The sequence below is a fragment of the Gavialis gangeticus genome, unplaced genomic scaffold (genome assembly GCF_001723915.1).
Source record: "Gavialis gangeticus isolate Ggan-Ray unplaced genomic scaffold, GavGan_comp1, whole genome shotgun sequence".
In the NCBI taxonomy this organism is placed as follows: domain Eukaryota; kingdom Metazoa; phylum Chordata; order Crocodylia; family Gavialidae; genus Gavialis; species Gavialis gangeticus.
In genome coordinates this window covers 22507054-22514676 of record NW_017729000.1, presented here as the reverse complement: position 1 = coordinate 22514676, position 7623 = coordinate 22507054, and the positions used below count along the sequence as shown (strand labels likewise).

Below are 7623 nucleotides of genomic sequence, written 5' to 3'. Positions count from 1 at the left end.
CCGCAGGCGCCCGGGGCGCGGCGGGCTACATCCACCCGAGAGGCACCCAGCGCGCAGCCCGGGAAGGGGGCGTGACGCGGCCCCTTGCTTTGCCCTGGCGGCCACGGAGGCCGTCGCAGCCCAGATGGCAGCCCCAGCGGAACCGCCTTTCCCCCCGCCGCCTGGCCCCGCGGGGGAAGCGGCGCTGCCCAACCTAGGAGCCCGAGCGCGGGATTTGTTTACATGTCGCCTCAGCCGAGCTTGACAGAGCAGCTGGGCGCGTGAGTGGCGGGTGCGCGGGCCAATCCGGGCGGGCGCGGGGCAGTGGTTGCCCAATGGAGCTGCACGGGGGGCGGGGCGGGCCGCGCCAGCGGGGTAGGCTGTGCCCCGTGCGGGCGGCGGGCAGCCATGTTGGAGGGAGGTGTGTTAGCTGGTCGGGGCGGGGGAGGCTGGGGCAGGAGGCAGCCTTGTTGTCGGCTGCCCCACATCCCTCCTCGGCCGCAGCCCCTTTCCCTGCCTCCTGGGCGGGCTGAGGCGCCAGCAGCAGGCCTGGGTCTCGCTCTTGCTGCTGGGCTTTGGGGCAGGGAAGCTGCAAAGAGCTGAATTCCCCCAGGCTGCCTTGCTCCACCAGGTCCTGTGAGCTGCTCCCTCTCCCCGGTGGCTCTCCCGAAAGAGTGATGGTCAATGTCTGCTGGTGTCTGGCCTCTCTGCTCCAGAAACCCCCCAAAACCAATTTAAATCTAAAAAAAGGTGATGAGCTGTTTGGTATCTCTGTTGAAACACAGGATTTTTAATTTGGTTTCAGTTGGGTTTGCTTTCATTTTAAAGACAATGCAGGTATGCAAGTATGTAACTTGTAATCGCCTTTCCCGCCTTTTTCCTGTCATGTAAATAAATGAAGTTTCATAGGCCTGAGAGCGTTGGCTATTAACTGCCTTGGTCCTCTCGGGGGGAGGCGAGCACCCTGGCCCATCTGCCCTGCACCCACCACCAGGGGCTGGACCCATGGGGGCACAGCGAGCGCCCAGATGGATGGGAAGGGGCTGCAGGTAGGTGTGGACCAGTGTCCAGTAGTGAGATATGAGGTGGGGCCAGTGAGACCCTGAGATCTTGGGGCAATGACAGCATGGGGCCAGGGCAGGGGCAGAGCCCTGATCTGCTGCCTGCATGCCCCTGTGACAGATGTGTTCCCTGGGCAGAAGTATGTGGGGAACAGATTGCAGCCCCAACCCCAGCCCTCTGCTGTCTATCCAGTTTTGCACCTGGCCCTGGCCCCAGATGCACACAGGTGCAAAATGCCACTGAGCTGCATCTTCTTCAGCTCCAGAGGAGCTGGAGCCTGACTGCTAAGAACTTATTGTATGATTCAAGTCTTACTGCTGAACTTTTTCTCCCCTCTGAGCTCTGCAGGCTTGATAGTGTATTTAGGTAGCATGCCTAAATTATTGCTGTGTCTTTAATTTCACCCCTTTGACTTGGCAGTTCCTTAATACAGCTGTGCAATAGTGAGTCGGCCAGGAACGCTACTTTTAAAAAGATTTATTTAAGAAAACCAGTGAGAGACTTAACACTGATTTCAGGGCCAGAACTCTAGCTTTTGTTCTGAGTTAATAAATACTCTAGTTTCCACCCCCTACCACCACCACTGCCTCCCTCCCAAGCCCTGAGTGGGCGCACCGCAGTTTATTGCTTCCGGCCCTGCTGTTGGAACACGTGCCTGGGCCCACAGTACACTGAACCAGGTCAGAGCAGCCCTGGCTAGCAAGGGCCCCAGTGGGGTCAGCCTTCTAGCCCAGGGCTGCTTTGACCTGGCTCAGTGTGCTGTGGAGGGGCTGGCTGGGCCATGAGGGTGATCCAGTGTGGGGCTAGCTGGCAGGCAGCCCTTGTGCTGAAGCACCCTTGAGTCCCTGCCAGCTGACTCAGTGTCTACATATGCTCTGCTGCACATGGGGAAAAAAAACTCTGCAGCAGGATAGTGCTTGTATTTAGAAGTGCTATCCTGCTGCAGAGTTAGTTTCCTGTGGCCTAATAGGGCTGTACATGTAGATGCAAGACATTCACTATGGAGCTAATTAGTTTACTACTCCTCAGTAAATGTCTTGTGTAGACACTCCCAATATATACCAGATGAATTGTTGAAAGCTTTAGACTGTCAACTGAAATACTCTCAATTCTGTGTTACTTAGGAGTAACTCCTTGAAGTAATATTGATGTAAAACAAGCATAACTTTCATCAGTACCAGACCCTATATATTACAAGTAGGATTTATTTGTAGAAGGCTTTAAAAGCTGATATACTTCTTAAATTTTAAAAGTGTATTAATACAAGGTAGACTGATGTCTAGAGGTGCACTGATGCATCGATCTGATATCAGATTGGTACAGATATAAAGAAAACTGGATCAGCCTGATGGGGCTGATAAATGAGTGTACTGTGTGCAGCCACAGTGCAGCACTTGGGCAGCGAAAAGCAGAGCCACCAGTGTGGAGAGATGCCTCCAGGCGGCAAGCCTGGCGTGGTAGGAAGCTGGGTGGGGGGCAGCAGATCAATGCCACTTAGGATGAGGGAGGGGGCAGGGGCAGGCACTGCCCAGGTGAGGGGAAGGGGGTGGGTGGGTGGCTCCTACTGCTGCTTGCATTCTGGCAGGGCACAGGCGGGGCATGTGCCCCCTGGATCTCTGCAAGGCCAGGTCGACTGCAGACAGGGATGTGTGTGGCTCTTCTCAGTGGGGGCTGGGCTTGGAGCAGGTGCTGGCAGTACTGGGGGGGGGATGCTACACCCCAAATTTTGCTGCCACTGCTCCAAGTGCAGCCCTGGCTCTTCCTGGCACATAGGTGGAGGCAGGGTACTGAGTCAGGGCTGGACTGGATGGCTGGTGGCAGCAGTGGTGCTGGGAGTGGAATGGCGGTAAAAATTTGGGGTGGATGCAGAATCCTCCCTGTGCTGCTGGCACCCACTCTGAGCCCAGCCCCCACTAAGAAGAGCCCCGTGCAGGCTTGGCTGCAGCCTGCCCCACCCCGCACAGGCTCTGTGCCCTCCCGGGATGCAAGCAATGGTGGGAACAACTGTTGTCGTTGTCCTTTCCCCCTGCTGCCAACAAACTGTGGCTCTGCCCACCCCCCTCCCTCTGCCTGGGCAGCACCTGCCCCTTCCCCTTCCCTCACTGTGGGGAGCATTGATCTGCCCCTGACACCCCTTCTCTCTCCTTCCCTCCCCTTTCACAGCATTGGACTTAACAGCTGGAGGCAGCTGTATTGGAAATCGGATTGGTATCGAGCGATATGCCTCCTTAAATATAGAGTAACGGTTTCAGCCCCAAAAAACGTGTTGATGCACCCCTACTGATGTCTATGTGTATCAGCTCATTTGCACAACTTCAGTACCCATGTGAATATTCAATTGTTACTCATAGGCTCATAGAACAGATGGCTAGAACAGGCCTCCAGAGGTCTAGTCCAACCCCCTGCTTGAAGCAGGATTATCCCTGATGCCCAAGGATGTCAAAAGCACCCTAACCTTCCATAAGTAACACATTAGGATGAGGGCTGTCAGTATCCTGCTGCTGACAGACTTAAAATGCAGGTAGCATTTAAATTACCTGAAGGGGGGTTCCAAAGAGGATGGAGCTGGACTGTTCTCAGTGGTGGCAGATGATGGAACAAGGAGCAATGGTCTGAAGTTGCAGCAAGGGAGGCTTAGGTTGGATATGAGAGAATTTCTCTCACTAGGAGGATGGTGAAGCACTAGAACAGGTTGCTTAGGCAGGTGGTAGAATCTCTGTTCTTGGAGGTTTTTAAGGCCTGGTTCAACAAAGCTTTTGCTGGAATGATCTAGTTGGGGATGGTCCTGCTTTGAGCAGGGGATTGGGCTAAACTATTTCCTGAGGTCCCTTCTAGCTCTAATTTTTTTATGATTTTGAGAGATCCACAGAAAAGGGCCATGTCCCTATCTCCAGAAGGCAAAACCCCCCACAACCTGTACTAATCTGGCTCTAGTGTAAAAGGCAAGTAAATGTTAGAGATGTACACTAGTTTAACTTTCATTGTGGATAGCCTACAGAAAAAGTGGGAACAATTAGGAGAAAGGGTTTCTTTTGTGTGGGGGGGGGGGGGGGGTGTTTCTTGGGGAAAACATAGGCAGTTGCAGGTGGTGTTTCTTGGTGGTTTTGTTTGTTTTTTAGGGGGGAATGAGGGCAGGAAAGGCAAAAATCTGTGGCTGCTCTGTTAATCCTTAGCTGCAGGATACAGTATCCCCCACTTTGAGAGGCAGAGCAGTTCAGATCAAGCAGGACCAAGTCCTAGGCCAGTGGTCACCAACCAGTAGACCTCGGAGCCTCTTGCGGTACATCCGAGGCTGTGGTAGGGGCCCGAGTGCCAGCACGCATGCCCCAGCCCAGCAGGTTAATCCATGGGGGAGGGAAGGGGCAGGGGCTAGATCAAGTACCCCATGGTGAGGGACAGTGCCGTAGAGGCAGGAGCGGGAGTCAGTTGAGTGGGACCCAGCTGGGTGGGACTTACCTGCTGGGGAGGTGCACCACCAAATAATGTTTTCTCCCTCTGTCTCAATCTGCCCCTCCCCACAGACTTACCTGCTAGGTGGAAGAGAGAGGTGGTGGCAGCACATGGTAGATCTTGTGTTGCTTTTTGTACTGGGGGGGAGGAATGTCCTAGGGTTGCTGAGCTCTCCCCTAGCGCCCCCTACCATGCTAAGTTTGCGTTAACACACCCTCATTCTGTCCTGCCACATCTTGATCTTCTGAAAGTAAAAGGGAGGTTGCCTCTCGTCTTCCTGGTCACGGTTCCTACTACCCCGATCCTTGTTTATACAATGGGGTTCTGAACCCTTATGGGCTATGCATGGCTCCAACTACCCCTGTACCACGCCCCAAGCCTCACTGATGGACTGGACATTGTTTAGTCCATCTCACACTGCGCCATCTCTGGCACTCGGGCTCTCTGCAGCCCTTGTCTTTCAGCACACCCTCTGGCGCTCCGGCCCTCCGTAGCCCTTGTCTCTCAGTTGCGCCCCACAGGCGCTATGGCTTCCGCAGCCTTGTCTCAGAAATGCCCCCACAGGCGCCGGGGTCAGTACACCCCAAAATGCTGTGCCTTCTCTGGTACCTTTCTTGCTGCCCCTCTCTTTGGGGCTGGGGTTCCCACACAGCCATGGGCCCCCTATGAGACCACCTCCATCCCCTTATAGCCTCTCCTGGTCCTCTAGTTTAAACAACAAACACAAGCCTCCACACTATAACTTAAATCCAGGTCTCATGGCTAAAACATCTTCTGAGCCACCCCACAAGTGCTCCCTCTCTTCCCCCGTATGACCAGCTGCACCCACCTTTAGACTTTTCCCTTTTTTCACTCAGGGCAGAGCTGCTCCTCCTTTTGTCACAAGTAAGGGCCTCCTACATGGCCTCAGCCTGGAAGTTATATAGGAGCCAGTCCTGCCTCTTCCGGTCAGCTGACTCAACAGGTGTGATTCCCCTAGCTCCTCCTGGTTGACCCGGCAACCGGCACCTGGGTGACCATTCCTACTCTTCAAGTAGCAGGCACCTTAGTGCCCTGCTACACTTCTAAATGCCAAAGGTGATCTACTTAAAAAGGTTGGAGACCACTGTCCTAGGCTGAAGCCATTGGCTAAGCTGAGCTGTCCAGCCCTATTTCTTAATCCTCATGGGCAGTTGGCAATGCTTGCTGAGTCAGCTAAGGGCCCACCCAGCTCTAGAAATGAGACTGGGCAGTTCTGCTCCATCAGTATGAGACTCTTGGCTGACTTTACTGGTTGAGGCAAACTACCTGGCCCCAAGTCTCAAGCTGGGTAGGTGCTCAATTGGTTCAGCAAGTACTGCTGGCTGCTTACCTCGCTCAGAGGTGCTGCGCAGCTTGGCTCCTGCAGAATCAGGCCCTCTGCTGCCTTCACTTCTTTACAGTGTGCACCCCCCCATATCCAGCAGCTGATTTTGCTGGGAGAAAGTGCATGTTGTAAATGGTAATGAATGACTTGACCATGTTTTTCCTTTGTTTTTGTTAATTTAAATCATCCAGTGTTGAGAAGCCTGTTTTTAATGAAAACACTGTTTACAAGAACTTATTAATAAGTTCACTGCTTCCTGGCCCAGTAGTTTTTGGAGCACAGAGAATTAATTTCTTCAGTTTTGCTGATCTGTTCGCAAAAACTTTTTGCTCCTCGCTAGCAGGGGAATGGTCTCTCTCAATTTTCTACATCCCTGTGACATTGCTGGTTCTAAGAAGTGTCTTCTGTTTCATAACTGCATAGTTTTGTTTTCATTTTCTCTTCTTTACTCTGACTCGGTGTAAGTTTCAGGGGAATTTTCTGGGAAAGGAAATTGGTTTCAATGTTGTTCTTTGTTGGCAGTTTCTTTGCTTCAGAACTGAAGAGTTACTTTCACAGTGCTTTTGTAAAGTTCTTCTAGTAATAAGTTTTCCAAACTATGGAAGGGATTTTTTACTTTCAGGAAGGCCAAGGCCTTAAGGGTGAAATGAAAGCTATTAACTGTCCTGTAAATGGAATGTAACCACCTCCCTCTGTCTCCTTTTCACAGAAAAGCTAACTTTTATAATAGAAATAAGTTTTTGGGGCTTTTAGAATTTTTAAGTGAAGCGGTATTGTTTGCATTCTTTTCTAAATATGACATTCAATGAAAAAGCACCGATTGGTTACTTGCATCTGCCAACTTGCTTATGTAATAAGCTGAAATGAAACCTCCCAAAAACACTTGGAGTAAATGGCTGAAGTTCTTACACAAGCACAGGTGTTCAAACAAAGCAAGAACTTACTTTTTTAAAAAAAATAAACTAGCACCACATTCTCTTAAATTGTTGCAGTAGTTTCTTGGAGTTATTAATAGTATGGATAACTGCTTACAGTTCATAAAGTCATGTATCTAAGATGCTATGTTTGGCTGCAGACCAGGGTTTCTTTTTTTATAATATTATTATGGGTAGGACCCTATTGAATTCTCGGCAGAAATGGTGTATGCTACGGCTCCTATAATCTTGCAGGTACCCCCGCCCTCCCCTTTGCTGATCAGCAGAGGGACCTTGCTTGCAGCTTGCTCCTGCTTGGTGGGAAAATGAAAACCGTGGTTTTAAGCGTGGCACTGTTTTTGCCTCTCCACTGGTCAGCAGGGCCACTGGGGCCTCTCAGCCAATCGGCAGCAGGATGGAAAAATGACACCATATTTAAAACCACAGTTTTTGCCTCCCTGCTGATCAGGAGTAAGCTGCAAGCGGGGCCCCTCTACCAATCAGCAACAGGGGGGGAACTACACACGATTAAAGGAGCCACAACGCACACCACTTCCACCATGAATTTGGTAAGGCTCTACTTATGGGTATTAAAAACCCATATCATTCTGGGTAAATTGGAATTTGTAAGGGGAGAGTAAACTCAGTAGAAGCCAGGAGGAGAGCAAGTGGAGATGCAAGTTGCTTACAGGCTTGCTGCTTCCCCTTGGGAGAAGGAGAGTGGTCCAGTGTCTGTGTTGAAGCATGATAGCAGAATGGCAGCATTCTCTCAAATCTGAGCGTTTGGAGTTTTTGCCTGCTCTTCAGGATTGGGATTAGGAGCCGGCCGCAAAGGGTGCTTACAGACATGAACCTGCCCCCCCCCCCCCCCCC

The 7623-nt window shown here is 51.6% G+C and overlaps 1 protein-coding gene across 1 annotated transcript in view; it reads left to right on the top strand.

Moving 5' to 3' along the window:
• Window positions 1-7623, top strand: part of CREBRF (CREB3 regulatory factor) — a 40407-nt gene that overhangs the window by 156 nt on the left and 32628 nt on the right. The gene's annotated exons all lie outside the window — the stretch shown is intronic.